The sequence below is a fragment of the Cavia porcellus genome, unplaced genomic scaffold (genome assembly GCF_034190915.1).
Source record: "Cavia porcellus strain 051 isolate PalLab524CR breed Dunkin Hartley unplaced genomic scaffold, mCavPor4.1 scaffold_8, whole genome shotgun sequence".
NCBI classification, from domain to species: Eukaryota; Metazoa; Chordata; class Mammalia; order Rodentia; family Caviidae; genus Cavia; species Cavia porcellus.
Window position 1 is genome coordinate 89,508,940 of NW_026947491.1, and position 26,044 is coordinate 89,534,983.

Below are 26,044 nucleotides of genomic sequence, written 5' to 3' on the forward strand. Positions count from 1 at the left end.
CTTGGGGCTGCTTTGGAGCTCAGCCCTTCTTTTTTAAGCTTGGGCACTGAGGCTCCTCTGGGCTCGGTGTTGAGAAGACATCCTGACACATACCCAGGGAAAGCCCAACTTCTAGGTAAAAACAGGGCACTAAAGTTAGAAACATCATCTACAACCAAACCAAACTCAGAGCCTTTGGGTCTTCCTAGTAACTCTTAAATTTGATGGGGGGAAGGGCGGCTACCAGGACTCGAACTCAGGACCAGGCACCGTGCTGAGCTATATCCCCAGCCTCTTTCCTGTTAACTCTTGACTGGCCAAAGGGAATCGGTTCTTCCGCCAGCATAGGAGGTGTCCTGAGACAACTTCTCCAAGTTACGGTGCTAGAATTTTACTGCGGAGTCTGACAAAGCTGGCGTTTAACTTCAGGAATCACCCTGTGCCCCAATTTAATGGCCACAACCAAATCCAAACAGGTATACAGATGTTTGTAGAGCCCTGAAATGGAGTGGAGGAGAAAAAAAGCAAATAGGAAAAGGTTAGAATTCTCCTCCCATCCTTTCTTTACCAGGAGGGGACTGGCTCCTTTCCTTTAGGGTAGCTCTGAGTTTCCAACTTCAGTGTGCCTATGAATTAGGGTTATTGTTTCCCAAGATAATATGCTCTGTTTGGGTGATTGAAGAAGCCCTGAAAGGAAATGTTGGCAATCCTTAGCTTCTTGTCTCTACGAATGCCTCTAGGTGCACTGCTACTGGGGTAAGTTAGGGGAGCTGAGGGTCAGATTTCAAAGGATCTTTAACCCTTTGCTCTCTAAAGTTTTCTTAGGAAATAGGAAGCCCAGTCCTTGGCCATCTCAATCTGCACTTCGGGTATAAAGAAGTCAGGTGCAAATGCTGTTATTGTGTTGGTGGCGACCTCTCAGGCACATGAGCAGGGCTGTCTTCTCCCGGAGACACGCTAGCAGACATCACCTAGGGTGGGCTTGACGCTGGCTTCTGCTGTGATGCCATGGGACGCCTCCCTCCGAAACTTCCCACGCGGCACAGTGTGACCGTGGGGCTTTTGGAGCTGGCATACACAAGCCGTGTTAACAGCATCTGGGCAGAGGGTCAGACGCCAATCCTGCCAAACTTCTGTTCCAGGCAGGGGCTGTTCTGCCACCACTGCCAGGACCGCCGTCATCTGCGGCTCTCCTGTCACTCTGACACGGCCCCCTGGCTGGGCTGATTGGTCGCAGGCAGTAACTGATATGGAATACTGATGCTCACACCGGCGGGTCCTTCCACCCCAAAGAGGTGCCTTCCCACCTCTCTTCTTTCTTCCCTGAGCCTCGCCTGGTCCCCACCACGTCCCCCAAGCTGCCCCTGGATCCCGGGGAGGAGGAGGGTGGATCAGTACTGCGCGATGCTCTGAGGCGTCTCTGCTGCTCGGCTCGCTCCCCAGGAGTCCTGCTCCAGACTTCTCAGGGTTTGCACGGCACAGACAACTGCAAGGGCCTGCGGAAGGCTGGAAAGGACTCGTGCGTGGTGGTTCTGTGGCTTCTCTTCACTTGGTGGACGCCTTCGGAGTGGAGCCTGCCGGTTTACAGCGGATTTCTCTTTGCCCAGAGCTGAGGAAGCATCCCTTCTCCTTCTGTTGACTCTTTCTATTTTTATGGTAAGTGCTTGCTTTGAAAGGGCTGTGCTGCTGCAGTGAGCCAGCCCCGCTCACGGAGCTCTTCCCCGCTCAGCCTGGTGACCTTCCTTTCTTCTCGGCATTTCTTATGAGTACCGGATCCCAGCCTGGGAGGATCCAGCTAAGTACCACGCCAGGGGCTATTTGTCTGAATTGTTTTGTATTTTTATTTATTTTTCACCGTCTCCCGGAGCTCTGCGGGCTGTGATGGAAACATAAGTGCTCTCTCTTTGTCCTTGAAGCAGCAGCAGGGGAAGTGGGGAGATGCGTTCGTGATGGTAAACTGCAGCCGTGGACAGGGAATCTGGCGGATCTGAGGAAGCCAAAGCCTTGGGGTGCTGGGGGGCCCTGTCTCAGGATCTGGAGGTGCAGGGGCGATCACCGCCCGGCGAACTCTCCCATCTTTCCGGGTGAAGACGAGCACACACGTGTGAGTTATGTGGGAGTCTGTCGTGGGCACCTGTGCCTTGCCACACCTGCTTGAGGGGCCAGCGTGGCCCTGTGTGTTGTGGGCTTCACAACTTGGGCAGGAACATTCATGGCGAGAGAATCCTGCGCGGGCAGGAGGGAGGCTGCATGACCTCATTGCTTGCTTCCTCCCCTTCCTGGCTCAGGGTGCCCGGTGCCTTCTGCAAACGGCTTTCGCCTCCTCTCCAGTGGGTGGTGGGCAGTGATAGGGACACTTGAGTTGATGACCCAGTGCCATCCCCTGCTGGGGGATGAAACGCCTGGAAGCTATGGGAATGCTTAGACTTTTCTCCGAGAAAATGAGCGGGTTTGCAGTGAAGACCATCCACACAGCAGGTTGTTTATTTCAGGGCGAAACTCCAGTTTCCCACCTGGTCTCCCAGGTTGGCTGTGAAGAGCATCGCAACTTCAAGTCTGTTACTGGCTGCCTCTTGCAGCCCAGAGAAAATCTAGAATATTTCTGCAGTTTCACCTTGTTGAACACAAATGTTGCAGGGTCTCTCTTTACATATATATATATATATATATATATATATATATATATATATATATATTTGTTTGGTAGCAGGTTGGTTGGATTATTTTGGTCAAGGCAGCGTTCCAAAGAATAAGTGTTGGAGTTGTAACCCTGTCCTGTTCTTTTGGAGCCGTGGACAGTGGGTGAATTATCTCACTTGGTTTTACATGGGCTTTTCAATACTGGTCTCTTCCACTCTAGGGAGACTTGCCCTGGTTTGTGACTTTTATTTATTTATTTTTTGTCGGTACCGGGGATCGAACTCACGACCGCCTGCTTACAAGGCAGGTGCTTATGCTGCTGAGCTAAATCCCCAGCCCCAGTTTGTGACTTTTGTGATTAACGAGGGGGAGAAATATAGAGTTAAATTTCTGACCTCCCCTGCTCTTTGGGAGTTTGGACTGTAAACTTCTGGAGCTGTCTTGTTCTAACCACTTCTGTCTCCACTGTGTGGATTTTTCTTAAAATAGTGGTGATGACATCAGACTTACGTTTTGTCCTATTCCCTGGGTCCAAAGCAGATATATTTGGTGCTTTGCTTTGTTTGTTGGTGAAAGGTTCACTGCATATGTGAAAGCAGAAAAGCATACATTTAAATAGAGGACCAGAGTTTGCAGATATTTATGTGATAGCACAATTGAAGAATAACACCAACAAATATATTAACATCAGCAACAACTAACACAAGAAGACGGGAAAAAAAATAATACTCCTCGCAGACTGTAGCATCTGCATTCTTAAATAATGTTTGAAATACTTGCAGCATTGTTTGGATTATCAGCTCTGCTAACTATTCATGCATGTAACTGTTGTTCACAGCAATACTGTGAGATCATAATCAGGATTCTGCTTTCTCTGAAGATGCTGTAATGTTTAGTTCTTTACTTTTACCCCTCAGTTTGTTTACTGTCTTTTCCCTTCAGTTAAAGGGTTTTATCTGGTGCCTGTCAGCTCAGCTTGAGGTGTTCAGCAAGATGGAAAGGGTTAGAGGCTGAGTGTTACGGAAATGGACTTTATGTTAGAGGACAGGCAATTTTAGAGACATTTCATTAGTAACAACTTTAGCTGGGAGAGAAAAAAAATTTTTAAAGGGTTTCTTTCTTTTACTAAGCAGATTATGTACCTAAGTAATCTGAATTTTAAAAACCTATAAAATTTTAGACATAGAATTTTACATACACAATTGTGTGCATATATATGTGCTCATACATGCGTGCAAACATGCACAGTCTGTAAACACTACAAGAGTCCTGTTTGTTTACTTTTGTCTTTTGTGTTTACATATTTATAACAGCCGTAGGATGTGCATTGCTCAATGGGGAGCATTCCTGACAAGAGAATTGGAGGAAAATTCCTGACATATTGGTAGCATTCCCAGCTCGCTTGACTGCTTGCTCTCTCTCTCTCTCTGTCTCTGTCTCTGTCTCTGTCTCTGTCTCTCTCTCTCTGTCTCTCTCTCTCTGTCTCTCTATCTCTATCTCTCTTTCTTTCTGGTAAATTTTTTCCCATCTCTCAGATCCCACTTTCAGGCACTGCCTTTGGGAATGTCTTTGAAAGGGAAGAGTGCACTCTTCAGCATTTTGGGTCTCGCAGCTCGGCGCAGTGCTAATTCCCTTGCGGCTGTCTGCGGGCACCTAGGAAACTACCCCAGGAGCAGTGGCAGCGGCACGGCTGCGCTGAGCGGAGCCCGAGCCCATGGTGTGATGAGGTCGCTGCATGGTTTCCCTGTGTGTGCGTTTCCCTGCTGGCTGGGCTGTGTGTGTATTGCGACTGCTTTTGCATGCAGCCCAGCAAACGGAAGTTATTTGAAGGGGTCTACAAACCCTGGATGGCAGAAGCGTGTGTTCCTTTGCACACTCTTCCGTGAAAGCCTTTGTCGGAATCGGGCTTGACTGTTTCTCGCGGTGCTGTTTTAATTTGGAACCTGCAGCTTATAGTATGAATCAGGAGCCTCCATATTTTACCTCCTTGCTTTCCGCTTCCCTTCTCGCCCATTTCTGAAGTGTGTGTGTGTGTGTGTGTGTGTGTGTATGTGTTTACAAGTATGCATGTGTGCAGACTCAGACAGTGAGAATGATGTGACAATTAATGAAGAATTGGTTACAGTTTCTCTTAGTGACCAAACTGCAAATGTCCAAATAATCACACAATTAAGAGGAAACATTGCCTCCATTAATATAAATATAACTCATGTTTCTCCAGGCATGCTTGTCACTGAAACTGTTTTACATAGTTGATTACCACAGCCAGCAATAAAATCAGTTTGCATCTTAATGCCATTCGAGGTCTGCCTACGTGGGGCTGCCCTCAAATCTTAACATGTTTACTGTGTAGAAGGTCTTCCTGTGTAAGGGGGAGTTTATCAGTGATACAATGTGAAATCACTTGATTATAGAGGGCAGCTTTCCTTTAGCCCTGCATGAAGCGTGTCATTAGGAAATTGGCTGAATTTTTCTCTTGTTTTTTCCCAATACAGTATATTAAGCCAGTGTATTGTCTTTCACCATCTTACCACAAGTCCCTTTTACCAGTAAAAAGACTCCTACATAAAGTGTCTTACAGGGAATATCATTCTGGAGCAGAGATTCTAAACCACTTCCTAGCAGCAGATACGGTGATCTACTTTGAAAAGAACTTGCTATTCAACTGGCAACTCAGACAGCGTGTCTCACATAAGAGGAACACTTCGTGGGCTGTGTGGAAGACCACATTTTTGATCTGCGCCTCCCTGCTGAGGTCATTTAGGACTACAGTGACTGGATCACCCTTGTAGGAAAAAGAAACACATCCTCAGTAGCATAAGCATCTCTCCAGACTGTCATAAATATCTGTATTGCAAATTATATCTCTTGTGGGGTAGAGGGAGATGGCAGAACTTTGGAGAAGACCAAATCAGAGCCCCAAAATAATGCAAGATGAAAGAGGGGAAACGCTTTCCTGTATTCAGCGCTGAATTCTCCATTTGGGCTGTTGGCTCTCGAGTCTGGAGGTCCAAGAAACTGTTGCAAGCACATCATGACAGGTCGTGTGGACCGTTTCTCTAGAGTAGTCTTTGGCTCTTCTTAGGCATCTGCTCGGGACCTTGCACCCCTGCAAGCCAGCAGTCACCCTGTGGAGAGCAGACATTCTGTCATTCAGCAGGAAGCTTCTTATCCTCCCGTTCCCTATTGATTGCCCTGGGGACCTCCTGTGAGTGCTGGGGAGGGAAGGGGTGTCAGGACACTCATCAGAGCCCAAGCCACTCACCAAGGGATGTCTTCAGCCACCATAGATTCCAGTCCACAGCTGGATTCCACTCCTGTGTGACTCAAATTCTGTGTCTCCTACCTTACCTTGGGCTACACTGCCTGGTGGGCTCTAACCCATCCATGAAAAAGTGTGAAGTGTTATTCCCTCTATGATCGCCAGCTGGGTGGTCATTCAGAGACAGCTGACTCTTATTTGATTTTCTGGAAGGGGTTGGTTTGACCCTACAGAGCCCCCAGACCTGTGACAGTGACCTGAGTGTTAGAGTCACACAGAAATATGTGATGGCGCCCATCCCTCAGGAGCAGGGCCTACTTGTTTATCCAGACACTGGGCAATGCCCCTTGTCCCCTTAAGGGGCATCTTACCTACTCACTTATCCTGCGCAAGTTAAGGGAGTGAAGTGCCTCGCTCAGGGGTGGAGGTTGGAGGGTGAATTCGGTACAAAGTGTGGGTATTTACGCCGAGCTCTATCTCCCCCCAGCCCCCATGTGGAGCCCTTTTCCACGGCACCCCGCTGACCCTTCCCGTGCCATTCATTGCTTTGTGGCCTTGAACTCACTGGTGCCCACTATGCCCGGGTTCCTGTCATGCGGATGGTGCGGCCGTACCAGTCACAGTGCGTCCCGTCGGGCACACGTCTGTGATAATTTCTGTATGCCTGTGTGGCAAGCACTTTGTAGACAAAAACTCTGTTTTTCTTGTGAACATTTCAAGAAGTTGACAGACACTGTGGTTAGTTCCCCTGTAGGACGCACACTATGTATTTCTGTTTTGTAAAAGGCGGGGGCTGATGGGCTGCCGTCTTCATGCGTGGTGCATTTATCTGATGCCAAACACCTGCTGCGTCTACCCTCCTGCCCGGCCTTAGGGACCCATTGGTGAGACAGACAGTGCGACCGTGGCTCTTGTGAGCTTGGTGGAACCTTGGCTTCGTGGAATTTATGGTCTTTTGATTTGCAGCTAGTGTTCTGCTTATTGTTTCCCGTGGGTTTTCAGAGAATCCAGTTGGACAATAGTTTGCTTGGAAAGCTTTTGCTGGTGTTATTTCATGGAGTCTTTTCCTAAAAGTTGTCTTTGCTATCATTGCAACATATTTCTTCCAGTTTCCAAAACATCAGCTTCTGATTTGGGTACCTGACTGAACTAAAGAGATGAATTTAGCTCGTTTGTCCTCTGGATATGATCTACAAAATGATAGTTCCATCCTTTGTGGAACTGGCCTGTTTCTTAGAGTCCTAAATCAACAGTCTGCATGGCACAGTGGCTGTGGAACTAACGGCAGGTTAGAGACCTCTCACCTTGGCTTTGCTTACCAGGCCCACCTGGCCTTCTCCTTCTGCAACATTCTGGAAAGTTCGAGAAGCACTCACCTTCTGCAGTACTTAGAAGTGTGCAGTGCTCCCGCTTGACTCAGTGCCTCTGCCTCAGACGTCTCTCCTCTCTTCAAACTAAACTCTCAAGGCAAGCGGGAGTGTCCTGCTCACCGAAGCATCACATGTGCCGTGTGATGAGTGACCCTAGTGTCTGAAGCCGTGTGGGTTAGATCATCTCTGTCTTCTTGTATTCCTCCGTGCAAAGATCTGATTATACTGCAGTTACTTCTTTCTCTGTGCATCTCTCAAACAGACTTTTTGTTTCATGAGACAAACAAGGTCAATACATTCATTTCGATACCTAAAGCTTGGCCTAGTGACAGCAGTATGACAGATACCCAGTAATCCTTGGGCAATGGAAAGGGAATCACCCTCTAACACCTGTGGTTCTACACTGCAGCTTCTTCTGTACGTGAAGAAATATTTCTCAGACACGTATGATGGCATGAATTGTACTGGGAAGGATAAAGAGACTGCAGATATCCTGCTGTAGTCCACTAGAAATTCTGTGTGAGACTCCAGGAAGCATGTCTGCCCCCAAATGAATTTCAGTAAACAACAAACAATTACTAAGTGATTCTTATAAGAAAAATATTATTTAAAGTCCCAAGGAATGAAAGATATTAAAAGAAAAGAAGGAAGGAAGGAAGAAAGAGAGAAAGACAAAGAAAAGGATACACTTCACATCCTCTGGAAAGCCCCACAGTAGTGATGGTTTGTCCTATAAATAAATGACTTGGCCGCAGCAAGACAGACTGTTGGACGTGGAGTGTAGCAGGCTGTAGACTTGCAGATTTGGGAGAAGAAGGAGAGAGCAACCAGGGAGAGGGAGCAGCTGGAGTCAGAAACTAAAGTCAGACAGTGTGCTGATAATGAGGAACAGTGGCTCACACTGGTAAACCCTGCACTCGGGGAGGCAGAGGCAGGAGGACTTCGAGCTCAGACCAAGTCTTGGCAATTTGGTGACTTAGTGAAACCCTGTCTCAAAACACAAAATAAGTAAATAAAAGAGCCATGGATGCAACTCAGTGTGAAGGCCTGGGTTCAGTCCTCAGTATTGAAAAGCAGAAGGAGGAGGAGGAAAAAGAGGAGAAGGAGGAGGAGGAGGAGAGGAAGAGGAAGCCGTAGCAGTAGAAGTGGCTTTGTAGGAGAATCAGAAGGGGATGCTGTGTGTGAAGAACCCCATGGGGCCTTCCGTCCTTTCTTGTAGTAACTTAGTTATGCTTCTTTTTCTTTGGCAATCGGCTTTGTGTTGTTTACAGGGAGAACAGTTGTTTCCTGAACCAGTGGCTACGCAGGCATGAGCTTCGCAGATGCTCCTTGAAACAGATTCAGCTCCTCCCAAGGTGATCTTGTCCACGCCTCCTGCTTCCTTTTTCCCCAAAGAACCAGTCTACATATTTTTAGGGGACAGAAGGTTGGTAGTTTTGTGTATCTCAGCACAGATCTGGTCAGATGACCGACCACCTTGAATTAACCTGTGAAGGCTGACGAATGTGGAAGGGTATCCATAAAGATTTGTCCAGACTATGAGAACAAATACATTGTGCTCACACACAAAGGGATGGTAGATTGTGTGCTTCGTTCATTGATTTGTTCATCCACTCATTTCGGGAATATTTAATGAACAAATACTGTGTTCTAGACATGGAAATAACAGTGACCAAAGCAGTTAACATCCTGCCCTCAGGGAGCTAGCGCGCCTGTGGACGTGGGGGACAAGCAAGGACAGAGCCCGTCAGTGGTGACCGGCAGCCGGGAGGAAACCCAGGCAGGGGTGTTCTCACCGGCTGTCTTCACACTGACTTTCTTTAGCTTCTTTTAACCTGACATTACATTTACATTGCTTTTCCTCTTCATTTATTGTTTTTAGCTTACTATCTTAAGATTTATTTTCTGACTAATGCATCATAGATCACAGTTTTGCAAAAGGGACCTTTCCTAGCTGCATGCAGCTGTTGTGAGTCAGAGTCACAGGCGGGCAGGGGGTTCTGGACCTGGTGGAAAGGAGAAGTGAGCCGGACATCACAGCTCCTGAGCGTCTTTCTCGAGGCCTGAGTTGCCAGAATTTAGTCGAAGAATCCAGGATGGAAATAGACCTGCCTCTCTCTAGTCTGACAGGTGAGACGGGGCGTCCTTCTGGGAGTCCTTCTGAGTAGGGGGAGCAGCAGCCCTGGGTGGGGCAGAGATGCTGGCCCTCGAGCACAGGTCGTTTGCAGAGCAGGAGCTGGGAATGGACTGGAAGGTGAACCCACAGGAAACTTGGTAAGGAATTTCTGTTTGGGAAAAAGAGAGGAGTTTAAGGCCAGTGAGGCGTCTGTATGTCAATGAGCAAATTCACAAAAGCAGATTCCATCTGATGTAGAAGACCTGGGTGGGTCGATGAACAGAAACGACGTCTTGAAACAAAAGCAGTATTTGTGGATTCCCAAAAGTTGCCACCTGTGTTCCGTGTGATCTTCAGTTCAGGTTACCACTCCGTCCTGTGGCAAGCAAGCTCTCAGCAGTATTTCCCACCTTGCTCCAGGAAGAACTGGGATTTAAAGGGAAACAGCTGCTGGTGGCGGAGCCCAGGCTCTGGACAGCCGGCCTGGCCCATCAGCTTGGCCACCCTCCTACCTCTGGGAAGATTCCTAGTTTCCTTGTATATCGTGGTCCTCAGTCATGGGGTGGAGGAGGATTCCTTGCTTCACTGGGCCTGGTGCTGCTGAGCTAACAATACCCGCCATGTGTGTGGCACCGAGCCCCCCGCAGCCTGGGCCCGTTACCCCTGACTGTTAGTTCACAGCCATTGCTGTCTCTCTGGTGCTGGGCATTTGGAGAAGGGCTCTTTTGTATGGGTATGTGTTTCTTACTTAGCAGATTTCATTTCGTAGTTATGACCATGCTTACTTCTTCAAAGTTATGATAAGTCACTTTATCATAAAGCTTTGGGAGAGAGTTAAGGAAGGCTTTGTTGTCAGTCTCATAGACACTTACTGTAATTTGGAATTTGCTTAGATTTCGTTCTGTACCATGGTGATGATTGAAGACTAAAATGACAGGACCTGTGCTGGCCACAGGACCCTCAGGGCCCCCAGGAAGAGGACCAAGAGGTGCCTTTCTGTCAGGAGAAGAGAAAAGTGTGGAGTGGGAGGACAGCAAGGTGGCGGCAGAGGTGGCTGGGTTCCTGCCTTCTGTTGAGGGGAGAGGGGTGGTCACCGTACGACTTTCAGCGCCCTGGAAGGGGTGGCCGAGGAGGGGGCATCACTGTGGTGAGGGCAGGACGCGGGGACGTGTAGCTGTGAGCCAGGAAGGTTGTAGGAAAGATGTCTGAGAGGAGAATGCGTGGGTGACGAGGCACACAGCATCCCACACGTAACAGCTGCACGGAACACTGTTAACTAAGCGTGAGGGCTCGGGGTGAAGCCCCCAGCACCAGTGCACGACAGTGCCCGTCTCCGCACGCCGAAGGGTGCTAGCATTGACCTTTGCCAGTCTTCCGGGTCAAAGTAGCATCTCGTGATTTAACCTAAACATCTTTTCCTGTGTTTACCGTGTAGTGTTTGTCTCTTTGGTGAACTTTCTTTTCATGCCCTTCCAGGCTCACTCTTTAAAAAAATGGAATTAGGATCTTGGTATGCTAAGAAGCGCACGGTTCCTCATGATGATTTTCTACCAAATATATCACCTCATGTTGTCATTGTCTCTGACACTGTTTATCGTGTTTGGAGCACAAGACATTTTTAAAAATTATATGTAGCTGAAGTGTCATATTTCTTTTGCAGGTACTGGATTTTGTGAAGTAATGATTCAAGCTTAACCCACTCTGACAGCGTATAAAATTCACTTTCCACAATTTATTGTAGTTTTTAAGATTTTATTTTTACATAAATGCAACTTGATTCATGCACACTTTGGTTTAGCAGCACATGGGTTTCATGGTATTTTTCCCCCACAGTAGCCAGCTTTCCCCAAATATTTCCTGGGCAGTGTGCCTGCTACATTCTCAAGAAAGAATGAGGTCACTTGGTCCACAGTGGAGATGGGTGTGTGGACAGTGACACCCACACATTCCCCCCGCAGTGGAAGTGTGTCTGGAGAGCCTCCTTTTTTTTTGTTGACTTCAGTTTGTGGCCTAATTCCTTTTTAAAAAAAAATTTATTTAAGGAAAGACTAAACAAAACAGAAAATGGGTAGAAATAATACATACTTTCAAAGAAAGAATAAACAGTAAGAAATCACTAGTTGATATTTATATATTGTCCTCTTACAAATAGTTATTCAAGATACAAAAGTGGAGCATGTAAAGTGGGGATTCAAACAGTGAGACTGCAAACAGTTCTGTTCAACAAAAACAGTAATATGGTTATCAATCCTATACACTTACACATGCAGTTATCCATGTCTTCATTTATGTTGAGATTGAACAAAGCAGGCTAAAATCACTCTGAGCAAAGAATAACACTATTTCTGGGTGTCACATTATGATACTCCTGGATCAGCACTGGGTACTGTAGTGTCTCTTCTTCTTCAAAGTATTTGTTTATTTCATCATGCGTCATAAGATCAGTTCTCATAAACTGTTTATAGGTTCTACACATGTAGGAGTCTTAACATGTATTTCCATCCTCTCTATATTAGAGGGAGGAACAAAACAAAGATAAAACAAAACATATTCCTATAAACACATGAAACAAAAAAGACGTATAAGACCACTGTACAAAGGGTTCTACCATGATTACTGTGTTGTTTCTTGTTATCTTCAATAGAATGGATATATCATCAAACATAGTATAATTGAATATATCAGTACATAACAGTATTAATAAAAACACAATTTGTATGTAGTATAAAACTTCAAAACCAGGCAGTAATCAAACCAGAATGTGTATCGTAGAGTCTTGTCATTTTCAGTGTAGTTGCCTAAACTCTGAGACTTGATACTACCATCGTATCAGTTTTGAATAAAATCTCTTGATACCAAACAGCAATCAAACAAACCAGATTTAACTAAGTCAGTCATGATAAACCAGTATAAGTCATACAGGGTTCCAAATTAAGGTAACAGGAAATTAAAGATGATTACTGTGCTATATCCTGGTGTTTGGGGGATATCTGTCTGTGACCTCAAATCTAATGCAAGTAGACAAACTGGGACAGAATAAACTCTATCTAAGCAGAGTGGTACGAGTAATATGAGTTTTAATGCTTTTTTAAAAAATTTTATTTAAGGAGAAAAAGGAAAAAAAAGCAGAGAAAAGGTACAAGTTATACAGATTTACAGGAAAAAAATAAACAGTAGGAAATCACTAGTTAATGGATTACATATTGTCATCTTAGAAATAATTGTTCAAGTTACAAAATTAAAGCTTATAAAGTGGACATTCCAACGGTGAGACTGCAAACAGTTCTGTTCAATGATCCAACAAAATTCAGTAATATCATTATCTATCTTATACACTTAAATATACATGTAGTTGTATCGTTTAGAGCACTTTTTTTTCCTCTCTTTTGTACAATGACAATTACACATTTTGGGTTTTGTTGCTCTCACAGTTCTTATTACTTTTTTGGAAGAGAATAAAACCAAATGTGACATAACAGAGTCAGTCAAATCAAAAGAGTGGACATAATAGATAATGTAAAAGCATAATACAAGGTGATCAACAACGGTTACCATACTGCCTCCCGCTATCTCTAATAGAATTGCCTATATCATCAGTTATAATACAATTGAACAAAACTAACAAAACCAAAACATTGGAGAATTATAGGTCTTCAAAAGTAGTTAATAGTCAACCAGAATGGGCGTCATAATGAATCCCACTATCTTCACAGCTGTTGCCTAAACTTTCGAACCTGGTACTATCAAGCAAAGCAGCATAGAAGAACATCAGTCAAAACAAGATGGTGAGAGCAATACAGGGCTTTAAATCAAGATAATGGAAAGTCAAAGTGGGTTACTATAATATATCCTGCTATTTTTTATTTATTTTTCCCTTATGTAAAGGATAAAAATAAAAAAGTAAATAATAAAATGGAGATTGAGATAAAAGAGGGCATAACATCAAAACAGCACAGATCAAAACATAACCATTTAAGCAAAATAGTGTTTCACCACAAGATAATCCCGACATAAAAGTAGTTACCATATTGTCTCTTTCCTTGAAATCTTTGAGTATAACTTCATATACTGTAGCATCAAATATGTCAAAACAATGTAAAACTATTTAACAGAATGACAGTATTACAGGGTATTTAGAATCAACTAACAGAAAATTAACAATGGTTTCTGTATAATCTCCTTGTCTATAAAAGTTTGCTTATACTATCATATATAATAAAATCCAATAAGATACAACCTGTTTAGACCAATGGAGACAGAAGAACAAAAGCTTGATGAGACTTCAAAACAAGATGATACTAAATCAGTATTACCTCTTAATATGTCATTTTCTCCAAAATAGCTGTTCCTATTATCCAATCTTCTCTGCCTCATTTCTGTTGAGCTCTTTTTCTGTCATTAGTTGTCAGTTTGTCTTCTTCATTTTGTTTTCTGCTCCATTCATTGTGGCCTCTCTGCCACTATTTCTGGATTCTTTATATTTTTCTTTTTTAGAATATCCTGTAGTATTTGCTGTAGAGCTGAATTGGTGGTAGCATATTCCCCTAGTTCCTCTTTATCCTGGAAGCACCTTGTTTTTCCATCAATTTCCAGGGATAGTTGTGCAGGATATATCAATCTTGGCTGGAGATTATTATCTTTCAAAGCTTGAATTATTTCCCCCCACTCTCTTCGTGATTTGATGGTTTGTGCTGAGAAGTCTGCTGTAATTCTGATGGGTGTTCCCTTGTAAGTGATCTGTTTCTTGTCTCTGATGGCTTTTAATATTCTGTTCTTGTATTGGATTTCTGGAATTTTAATTATTATATGCCTGGGTGTTGCTCTTTTTGGGTTGTAGGTGGCTGGGGTCCTGTATGCTTCATACAACTGAGTATCTTTACCTTTTGCTAAATTAGGAAAATTCTCCTGGATTATTTCTGTGATTAGCTTTTGTAGTTCATTTGTTTGTGTCCCTACTTCTTCTTTTATGTTCTTAATTCTTAAGTTATAGATCCTCTTATCATCTTCTTGTCTTTGTATTATTGCTGTTTCTTTCTTTGTTATTTTTAAGAAGTTTTTCATTTCATGCTCCCACATTGCAAACCTATCCTCCAGTTCAGATAATCTGTCCTTAGTTTCTTTCAAGCTGTTATGCCAGTTTTCGATAGAGTTTTTAGTTTCCTGGTAATCTCTTTGAACCTGCTTCACGTATTCTATGCTTTCTCTATTTTCTCCATTAAACAGTTCTCCCCTCTTTTTCTATTCTTCCATTCCACCATCTGTTTTTTCTTGGGTGGTACTTAGCATTTCTCTAACTATTCTGCTTATGTCTAGCTCCAGGTCATTAATAACTTCATTCCTGAACTTGTCTATGAGGCTCTGGAGATAGCGCTTTATATCTATTGGTGCTGTGTCTGATACTGCCTCTTTCTCAGGATTGGGGGCCGAGGAGCCTTTCTTGTTGCTGCCTCTTCCCATATTCTTTGTTCCTTATATATGCAAGTGTATATAGGAGGCCCAGCTTCCTTTCCTGTCAGCCACAGTCTGATTGAATGCGCCCACTAGGTGTTCCCGCCCACCGCAGCACACCAGGAAGTTGCAGACCAGGCAGCCTGTGCAGGGCCCGCCCCTCCAGGTCAACCTACCTTCAGGCGCTGGGACCTAGGTTGTGCTAGCCTACGGGGTCTCAGCCAGCAGCGTCACGGAGGCTAGGCACTGCTCACCAATCCCACTCAAGAGGAGGATACGTGACTGAAGTCACTGCAGCACCCTGTTCCCGCAAGTCTGCCTGGTCCCAGAATGTCCTCTGTTGAAGTCTCCTAGACCGTGGAAGAGTCCCAGTTTTCCCTCACTCACCGGAGGTGGATGCACGGCTCCCTGCCCGTCCCGCTCTCAACTCCATTCACTGATTCCCGTTCTCAGAGCTTCCGCGCGTCTCTCTCCCTGCCGAGCCGATGCAGACACAGCGGCGGCGGCGGGAAACCCAAATCGCGGCTTCCAATGGTGCGGGCTCCAGCTTCCATGCTGAGGCTTTATCTGTTCCTGTTATAGCACCAGGATTGCATTCCCAGTTGGTTTCTCTCAGCCCAGTTCATTCTTGGGTCAGCGGGCATATCTCCTCTTGCTTATGATTCCTTACTCCGCACCATTCCTGAATTCTAAGCTGGGTCTTTCAGAGAGCCTCCGTAGATGCTGCTATCTGTCCGCCTTGTTCTCCTGGAAGTCGGGTTTTAATTCTTGATACACCATTTACAATATCTTCTGCCATCTTTTTAAAGACCATTCCTCCCCTTTCACTTCCCCAGGGTGCACTATATATTTTTGGGTCTCACCAAACCCTCAGTTTTAAATTGGGGGGTGGCAACCTGCTATTTACCTAAGTGGTTCCAAACCTTCTCCCTCCGGGACTTGATCTCTAATTATATTCCTTTACCTATTTGTCCCAACCTATGCATAAGTCAACAGAGACCCTAGAAGGGGAGTGGGGACAAGAGAGGATCAAGAGGCACAAAGAATGGAGACAAGACAGTGCTCTGATCAAGTCTTGTTTATTCAAGGAAGGAGTGACGTTTGTATAGGGTGTTGGGGAATGAGAGAGTGGGGGTCCCACATGTCAGCAGATAACCTAGCAACAGTGGTAAGTCCTGGTGAGACTGGGGGTTAAAAGTAGTTTAAATCTCCCGTGCAGTGGGCTCATTTGCATAACGGCTGCACAGGCCAAACCACAGGGACATGTGACTTCGGGGAAACAGGCTAGGTGAGGAGAAAGGAAACTTAACTACCAAATAGAAACTTAGCTCCTAGAAGACACGAAGATGGCTGTTGTCTGTTAATATAAGATGGTGGCTAATTGCAGGGTCTCCCACACCTATTAAAACCTGTCTTTCCAACCTATCCACGAATACTGGTCTAGTTGCCCTGATTACTCTCTAGCTCCCTGTCCCATAGAGCATTGTTTTCTCATATTTGACTTTCAGTCCATATACCCATTTTCATGGTAATTATATTTCCTATAAAGAGCATCTCAGTGGACTCTGCCTCCTGACCTACTCTACCTGTGATTCCGTTTTAATTTAGTGTATCAAGGCCATCTATATTAGAGATTATAACCAACCTTCTCTCCCTCATTTCTGTTATGCTCTTTGTTTTCCATCAGTTGTCTGCTTATCTTCTTCATTCTGTTTTCTGCTCCATTCATTGAGGCCTCTCTGCCACTGTTCCTGGAATCCTGGTACTTTTCTCTCTTTCTCAAATGCCCTGCAGTATTCTCTGTAGAGTTGCATTGGTGGTTGCGAATTTCCTCAGTTCCTCTTTGTTTTGGAAGCATCTTGTTTCTCCATTAATTTCTAGAGACAGTTTAGCAGGGTATATCAATCTGGGATGGGGGTTATTTTCTTTCAGGGCTTGGAATACTTCACTCCAAGCTCTTCTTGACTTGATGGTTGTCAAGAAGTCTGCCATAATTCTGATGGGCCTTCCTTTATAGGTGACCTGTTTCTTATCTCTAATAGCTTTTAATATTCTGTTCTTATATTGAATTTCTGGGATCTTGATTATTATATGCCTGGGTGTGGCTCTGTTTTGGTTGTGGGTGGCTGGAGTTCTGTATGCCTCATATATCTGGATATCATTTCCTTTTCCTGTGTTTGGGAAGTTTCCCTTAATTATTTCTGTGGATAGCTTTTGGAGTTCCTTTGTTTGTACCCCTGCTTCTTTATTCACATTCTTTATTCTCAAGTTATAGATCCTCTTGTTGTCTTCTAGCATTTGTATTGTTACTGCTTGTTTCCTTGTAGTTTTTCCTTCCATAATCCCACATTGCAAACCTGTCCTCCAGTTTGGATAATCTGTCCTTAGTTTCTTTCAAGCAGTTTTGCTAGCTTTCAGTGGAGTTTTTATTGAATCTGCTTCATGTAGTCTATATTTTCTTTATATTCTTCATCAAATGGTTCTCTCCTTTGTTTGTGTTCCTCCATTCTTCCATTTGTGTGTTGAGAGGTGTTTAGCATTTCTTTTGTTAATCTATTTATATCTTGTTTTACTTCGTTAAATATTTGACTTTTGAACTCGCCTATGAGGTCCCGAATATATTTCTTTATGTCTACTAATGCCATGTCTGACGTTGCATGTTTGCTGTCCTTAATCTCTTTTGTATTTACCTTTCTTGGATCAATGTTCTCAGGGTTGGGGGCTGGGGCTTTTTCTTATTGTTTCCTCATGTTTTTGTTTCTTCCATACAGGCGTATAGAGAAGGCTGCAGTCCCTTCTTTTTCTGTTGATTCTGGTTCTTCTGAAGCACATTGGCTAGGTGAGCCTGCCTACTCCAGTGTGCTATTGAGGTGTAAATAGGGACAGCATATGCTGGCCCCTCCTGTCCAGGTCAGCCAGCCGGCCCAGGCCCTCACCGCACCTTAGTGTGCACAGCCCGTAGGGAATTGGTCTGGACTGGTTCGCAGCTGGGGTGTGACCCAGGCCAAGCACATCTGACCAATCCGGTCTGGGAAGGGAACAGCTGACTGAAGTCTCTGCAGTACCTTGTTTCTGCCAGTCCTGCCCAGTTCCCAGATGTCGTCCCCTTTCCTATGGAAAGGTTTTATTCCCGACACTCACGCAGGTCCATGCAGGTCCCCTACCAGCTCCGCTCTCTGTTGGTCTCCCGATCCCCAACCTCAGTGCGCCGCACCCCAGTGTGACCCTAGCTCCAGTGAGTTGAAGCAGCAGGAATCCAGGCAGTTTGCTGAATTGTAGCCGCGCGAGTCCGAACACGCCAGCCAGGGCGGTTCTCTGGTTCGCTGCTCCCTTCTGCCCTCACAGCTGCCCACCAAGGCCTTCAGGCTGCCCGCCACCAGCTTCCCTGAGCCTGTGCATCTCTGGGGTCCAACAGTGCTTCTGGCTCAGTGGGACCGGCTCTGGTGAGAGCACAGCTGCCGCCTTCCTCTGTTCAGGTTTTTCTTTTTAAAATTCTTTCTGTGGGCTTCAATTCTCACTTTAGTTTCTTCCTGGGTCAAGGGCACCTACGTCTTCCCTGCTTTCCTTCTCCAGAATGCCGTGTTCCCCGATCCGGGCTGTTTCTCTCAGAGCTTTTTACTCTGCTGCTTAGTGTTCCGCGGTCTTCCCAGAGCCCCCAGCACAGGCTCTTGTGGGCTAATTCTACGTTGTGTCAGTTTTTCTTGTTTTGTGTATTTTAATGATTGAAATGGCTAATGACCCCTTATTCCCCCCCTTTTTTGCTTCAAGATTACTCTAGATCTTTTTACATCTTTAATTTTTTTTGCAAGAATTTAGATATTATCCAGTTCCCCAAAATACCACATTATGGAGAAAAGGTTATAGTAGACATACAGCCTAATAATCTAGGACCAATTCTTTGTGATACTGACCCAGTATGTCTCCAGACAAAGCATATATTCTCAGTTATTCAAATGTTGTTTTATGAAACTCCATTGTGTTTTCATGTGTTCATATTTTCACGGTCATTTTCTGGAAATCATTTACAGTATTTGATGTGGCTTATCACAGATGGGCGTGCGGTCTTCCCTTATTTCTGGAGGCATGTGGGGAACAAGACACGCCTGAGAGCATCCCACACACCATAGATGGAGGGACTGGGGAGAGGAGCGACAGTCTCCGTATTTGCACACACGGAGGTGACTGAAGCACCTTTTCTGTCATTCCTCCTCTAAAGCCCCTTGTTTTGAATTGTTGACCTCTTGCTTTAGATCTGCATTTGAGCATCATAAATAGTTTTCACACTCCCCAATTCAGAGCATCAGTTCCTCCCATCCTCTTGCAAGGTCTTCTGTGTCACTGTCTTGTGTTAATTCACTCAGGAAGCACCTCTTGGCTGTTAACTGACTGAGGAGTTCTTACTGTAGACGTACACGAGGCCTTGGAAGCTGGTATGACGCGGTCCCTTTCGTGAAGAGGTTTGCAGCCGGCAGGTTGCTCCACACTTGCAGTCCTAGCACTCTGGGACTGGGCCGAGGCAGGGAGACTGCCAGCGCAAGCCTGGCTTGTGCCACTTGGGGATTTAGAGATCAAATGAGCAAATAAGGAGGGCTGGGGACATAGCTCAATCCAAAGGCTCCAGGTTCACTCCTGTGACTGCAAGAAAAAATGATAAAGGGCTTTGTGGTTCAGTGGGGGATAGAAATATAGAAATGTAAGCAAACAATTTTAACAAAACAAGGTAATATACTTCCATGAAAGTCTGTGCAAGAATTTGGATATGGGGGGAAACCAAAGGCTGTTATTTTTGGGGGGCGGGCAGAGGGCCTCCCTGAGGAGGTGGCATCTGAACTGGGACCATTTAGATGAGTTGTTACATGGTGGACAAAGCAGAGAGATTCCTTCAGACAGCAGCAAGTGCAAAGGCACCGAGGCACCAGCCAAGGACAAGCAATTTAGGTGGTGGTGGGAGATGCAGCTTAGCCAGTAGATTGCAGAGGTTTCACATGATGTACTGAAGAGAAGTGTGAATTAGAGAGAGTGACCATCCAGCTGCATATGGTGCCAGTCTGGTGGCCCTCCAGAGGATGGACTGGAAGGGCTGGGTACAAAATCAAGGGACTGGAGGCATGGTGGTGATTTCCCCCAGAGTGAGGTGGGAAGCTGGGGCAGCCTCCTGGGCCCAGGTGTACCTTGGTTTGACTGGCAGCCTCTGGAAGGGTCTCGCTCACTGCTGGTAGAGAATCTGTCTCGGAGAGTTGGGGTATAAAGAAATCAGAAACCCAGAGGAGGGTGATGGGGGGCCAGTGGATGGCTCAGGAGGTGGCGAGAGGAGGTTGGGTTGTGACTGTGTCTGGCATCTAGAGGAAGCAAGATAGGCCTAGTGAGACCCAGGAGAGCAGCCGGGACCGAGCGCGAGGCCCACCGTGGGCTCCCGCGGGGTGACCTGCGTCTGCTGACGGGCCGTGAGCCTCACGCGATCGTGTGCGGTGACAAGTCCTGGGACTGGCCCACCGGGGGAGGCTGCGTTAATAGGGCCAATCAGAAATCTATAGCTGGTGTCTGGTTTGTTGAGCAGTGAAACATAAACTGGCTACACTTGATTTAACTGTAGGCAATTTCAGAGCCTGAGAGTTTTCAGCAAGTAGCAATCATGGCGTGAATAATGGAAGACACTGGCAGCCCGGACAGACTGGATGTGGGAGAGGGGATTTGTGGAGTCTGGGGAGGGACCCACCGGCTGCAGATCTGGCGAGTGTGGGGACGTGAATCAGCTCAGCAGGGAGTTATAAATTGCTTGGCACTGCATCCAGGATCGCTTACCTGGAACAGGCTAAGCGGGCTTCCTAAAGGCTGAAGGCTGTGAGACCCTTCCCTGCCTGTGCAAGTCACCGTGAGTGATGCAGCGGGGGCCCCTCCGAGGGACACTTCGGGAACTGATGGGACGGGTTCCGTCCTAAAAGTGAAAACACATTTGTGAAAGGTTTTTGTGGATCCCGCATAGGTGTCCCTTTCACCAGACCCCGGCTCTTGAAGGACTTAGATTGCTCAAGTGGGGCTCAGTGTGACCTGCAAAACTGATCTTGCGCTCTGGAGGTTTCCAGGCTCAGTGACGGGCAGCCTGGGACCAAGGCCGTCATCGCCGCTGTGCCGGTGACACCTGCCTTGTGTTCCACTGCTCACCTCCAGGGGCTGTTGTAGTCTCTGAATCCAGAATCCTTCAGATTCTTGTTTTCCTTTAAATTCTCCATGTCTCGCTCAGTATCTGGTGGAAATGGGGAACTCAAACAATGCTCAGTGTTGACCTGAGAAACAAGTTTTGGTTTTTATTGTTATAGTTTTGTTCTGCTGGTTAAACACTTCTGTATATCACTTAGTTTTGAATAGCTTCTGGAGACACTAATGATTCTACCTCATGTTCTTTATAATTCAATTTTTTTTTTTGGTCTTTTTCCTTTTTATTGGTACCGGGCATCGAACTCACGACTGCCTGCTTGCAAGGCAGGCGCTTATGCTGCTAAGCTAAATCCCCAGCCCCTATGATTCAATTTTATGTGACAGCTGTGAGCATGTTCATGATGTTAAGCTTTAAAAAAGAAAACAGTGATATTTTAAAGGACAGGACCCCCCTTCCTTCATGGAGGCAGAGGCGTGGGTAATGGACACGGCTCTTATGTGTAGCTATATTTTATATGTTATGTATTATCTTATGCATACATAATAATGTGTGTGCACACATACTAATATGAAGGGAAAGTAGATCAAAAGTAAGAAGAAGCTGCAAACAAAATAGAATCAAGAATGGAGTTAAAGTGCGTGCCAGCAAGTCCTAGAGCGAAAGATTCGGAGGCCCCGCAGCGCGGCCTTTTAGCTTTCTGCCAGCCGGAGGGAAGAGAAAAGTGTCAAAGGTGCAAAGATAAATCACTGACGCAGGATGATTGCAGCTAACCTTGCTGACGCTGTCAGACGAGAGTTTCTCACAGGAAACCCCATTAAGAAGCACACCATGTTGGTATAAAGTCATTAAATGTTTTTTTTTTTTTGTGCCGGGATCGAACTCAGGACCGTGAGCTTCCAAGGCAGGCGCTTATGCCTGCTAAGCTAAATCCCTGTTCCCAAGAGTCGTTAAATTTTGAAAGGCCATTCTCATAAAACCCATTTATGTCCACAGCATGGCTTTAAAGCAGTTCTATGGAAATTTTCTGTTTAGAGATGAGTTCTGGGGTGATGGGGTTTGAGCCAGGGATCCAGCGAGGCTGGGTTTTTGTCCTTAATCTTCTGTGGGTACCGTTTCCCAGCTCAGACTCTGACTCACTGATGTGGACTTGAGGTGAGCATTAGTCCTGGATGAAGAAGGTCCGGAGGTAGAGCTGCTCTGTGAGGCGTGTTAGGGAGACATGTTCTAGCAGTGTCGAGTGATGGCCGGGTCAGCATCCCTTTGTGGAAGCCGAGCTGCCCCCCAAAGACGCTTGGCCAAGTAGCCAGCTGGATTTTCTTACTTCCAAGGGAAGCTCAGGGAGAACCAGCAGCTGAGCCAGTGTGACACATGGAGACGTGTTTGAGTCTTCCTTAGTGCCCAGACGAAGGGGAAACCCTTCCGGAGCTTTGCAGAGGTGGAGAGAGGTGTACTCGGGCACACACCGAAGTGGGGCGGCCTGCAGTGCCCCGAGTCAGGACTGCGTGCTCAGGCTCGTTCCCTGCACCCTGCTTACAATCACTGCTTCCCCTGCTGAGCACAGCAAAATGTCTGGCTTACACCCCCGATCTGAGCTCTGTGTAGTGAACAGGGCAGTGGAGACCCCCGAGCGCTAGACAGACCCTGCAGAGAAGTGCGTCCGTGTGAGCCGTGTGAGCCGTGGAAACCCAGCACCAACGGCTGCGTTAGGGGGGCAGTTTGTGGGGAAGCGGGCTGCGCACGAGGTGAAGGAGAAAACTAACTCTGTACATTTTCCTGTGGGGAGAGAGGAGCTGGCATTGGCTAAGGTAGTATTTTTGAAGTGGTTGATGTGAGCTGTAACAACTTTGTTTTAAAAGTTTTGTGACTTATCAATGCCAGAAAATGACATTCTTTGTGATATTGTCAACTTAAAACTTCTTGGAGGTGGTAAACCAAACTGCAGGAATGTACACATATCATTTTGCTGGATTTTTTTGTTTGCTTTGTTTTTGTTTTTTTGCCTTTTTTGAGACAGAGTCTCGCTATGCAGTTCAGCTTGGCCTTGAGCTCACTGTGTAGCCCAGGCTGGCCTCCAACTTGCAGTGATCCTCCTGCCTCAGCCTCCTGAGTGCTGGGATGACAGGCGTGAGCCACCATGCCCAGATGCTGTTGGGTTTTTTTGTTTTGTTTTGTTTTGATTTGATTTGTTTTTTATCTTTGGCCATATGTGTGCAAATGTGCCTTTGAAGTTCACTTATCTGTCGTATGGTGTGCAGCCAGAGTGCTTTGGCCTCAAACAACGCTTCAGGTAAAGATAGGAGATCAGTTCCTTCTTTAGGGAAAGAACAAAGGTTAGATGCATCAGACCCTTCTCGGTGCTTCCAGTCCCCACCTGGCCGGAGCCACTGTCCTGGGCTGGCTGGATCTCGGCTCTGAGAGCCTGGCACTGTGCTCTCACCTTAGAAGCATGGAGTGCTCCGTTTAAGCTGCTGCCCTTCTGCTCCCAATCCTATTTCCCCTCCCGCCTCCTTCTAACTGGTTCCCATCTCACTTCCCCGCCTGGCTCCCTGCTGCACCCCGGCTCCCCTCAGTGCGCTCCCCAGCCCAGGTTGTCCGCTGTCTTTCCCCTGACTGAGAACACGCCTATCTCCTCTCTCCAAAGACTTCCCTGAGCTCTGTTTAAGCTGTGGCACTCCCTCCCTCCCATCCTCCCTGTGGCCCCTCATAGCTTTGTTGTTCTGCACGGCATTTTGCTGTGTTCTGTCACGCGGTGCTGTGTGCTCACTGGGCTTTGTGCTGTCTTCACGAGCAGAGCGGGCAGCGTGCGCGCTGACCGTGGGTGCCCTCGGTGCCAGGCAGGGTTCAGGGCCACAGTGTGTATTTATCCAGGGCGAGAGGGCCTTCATGTGTGGTCCCCGGTCCGCTGGTGTTAGGGCTGCGCTGCGTCAGCAGTGTGACAGGTCGCTGCGCAGACACAGACGTATTTCTGACGGACTCTGCGCAAGAGCCAGGACTGTGTGAGGCTGCGCTGGGTTTGTGTGAATTGGTGCTGCCCCTATTTCCCCTTTTCCTTCATATTGATGTTATCGCTGATCTCTCTCACTTACTGGAATTTTTTAAATTTAAAAATTATTTACACTCATAACCCGATTGCTTACCTGTATTTCTTTTTTTAAAATTTTATTTAAGAAAATAAAAAGAAAAAGAAAAAAACAGAAAAAGGGTACAAGTTATACAGAATTTCAGAAAAAATAAACAGTAGGAAATCACTACTTAATAGATTACATATTGTCATCTTAGAAATAGTTGTTTAAGTTATAAAATTAAAGCATATAAAGTGGACTTTCAAACAGTGAGACTGCAAACAGTTCTGTTCAGTGATCCAACAAAACTCAATAATATGGTTATCTGTCTTATACACTTAAATATACATGCAGTTATATCGTTTAGAGCACTTTCTTTTCCTCTCTTCTGTACGATGACAATTACACATTTTGAGTTTTATTATTCCCACAGTTCTTATTACTTTTTTTTTTTTTGAAGAGAGTAAAACCAAATGCGACATAACAGAACAGAGTCAGTCAAATCAAAAGGATGGACATAATACATAATGTAAAAACAAAATACAAGGTGATCAACATTGGTTACCATAATGCCTCTTGCTATCTTAAAAAGAATTGCCTATATCATCAGTTATAATAAAATTGAACAAAACAGTAAAGAATAAAACCAAAACATTGGAGACATTACAGGACTTCAAAAGAAGATAACAGTCAACCAGAATGGGCATCAAAATGAATCTTATTGTCTTCACAGTTGTTGCCTATACTTTTGAACTTGGTACTATCAAGCAAAACAGAATAGAGGAAAATCAATCAAAACAAGACGGTGAGGGCAATACAGGGTTTCAAATCAAGTTAATAGGAAATCAAAGTGGGTTACTATAATATATCCTGCTATTTTTCCCTTAATTAAAAAGATAAAAATAAAAAAGTAAATAATAAAAAAAGGAGGGGCTGGGGATTTAGCTCAGCGACATAAGCATCTGCCTTGCAAGCAGGTGGTCATGAGTTCGATCCCCAGTACCGATAAAAAGGAAAAAAAAAAAAAAAAAGGAAATTGACATAAAAGAGGGCATAACAACAAAACAGCGCAGGTTACCTGTATTTCTTAAATGACCTCAAATCCATTTTAGAGTGAATTGAAGTCAGCATATCTGTACCCGGGCTTTGTGGGTCCCTGCAAAACCAGGAAGAGGACAGCCTGGGGGTCGGGCCACCTCTGATTCTCAGTCTCTTCCTGACCTCCCTCGGGAATGTGACCTTGTGATGAGCAGCGTTAAAAAATTAGGTGTTTGGAGCACCACTTCCGGGTGCGGGGGGGAGGGGAGCCAGGATTTTTCACAAATGTTGACTAATGCTGAGAATGCAAAATGGAATTCTAATGAGAATTTAGTTTTTTCTTTCTTGGTTTTTCCACTTTGAAAACGTTACTGTTCAAATTTGAGGTTTTCGATAACTGGCGTCCAAAATCGCTTATCTGGTCCTCAAAAGCTTCAAGTTATACTTCACTGAATATTCTGCTTCTATTCTGCTGGAGAACAGAGCTAAAGCCCACTTAAAATGATACAAAAATGTTACTTTTTATAAAAATATATTTGGCACATATTTAGTTATTCTTTCAATAACTTTGATTTTTTGCACATTTGCTAGCTATAACACGTTAGTTATTTTAAAAATCAATTTATTTATTTATTTATTTTTTGTCTTTTTTCATTTTTATTGGTACCAGGGATCGAACTCACAACTGCCTGCTTGCAAGGCAGGTGCTTATGCCGCTGAGCTAAATCCCCAGCCCCTTTAAAAATCAATTTATTGAAGCACAATTGACATAATAAAGGCTATCCGTGTTCAGTGTGTAAATGTGATAGGTTTGGAGAGAAGTATACAGCGAGGAAACCACCACTACCATCTGTGGGGTAAACCTGTCCATAAACGCCAGGTTTCCCTCCTTGTACTCTCTGTGTGCAAGTGTGTGCATGTGTGTGTGTGTGTAAGGCCATGTAACATAAGATCTACTGTCTTAGCAAAATT

General features: G+C 45.4%; 1 protein-coding gene across 4 annotated transcripts in view; it reads left to right on the forward strand.

The window, feature by feature from the left end:
* Positions 1 to 26,044, forward strand: part of Ano4 (anoctamin 4) — a 354,709-nt gene that overhangs the window by 70,067 nt on the left and 258,598 nt on the right. Inside the window, exon 1 of one of the 4 annotated variants that reach the window (XM_005006337.4) lies at positions 1,074 to 1,635. The exons of 2 other annotated variants lie outside the window; for them this stretch is intronic. The gene's annotated coding sequence lies outside the window, so the exon portion shown is untranslated. Of the gene's footprint in view, positions 1 to 1,073; positions 1,636 to 1,671; positions 2,084 to 26,044 lie in introns of those variants that run through there. One more of the 4 variants, XM_063255444.1, reaches the window with a different exon arrangement.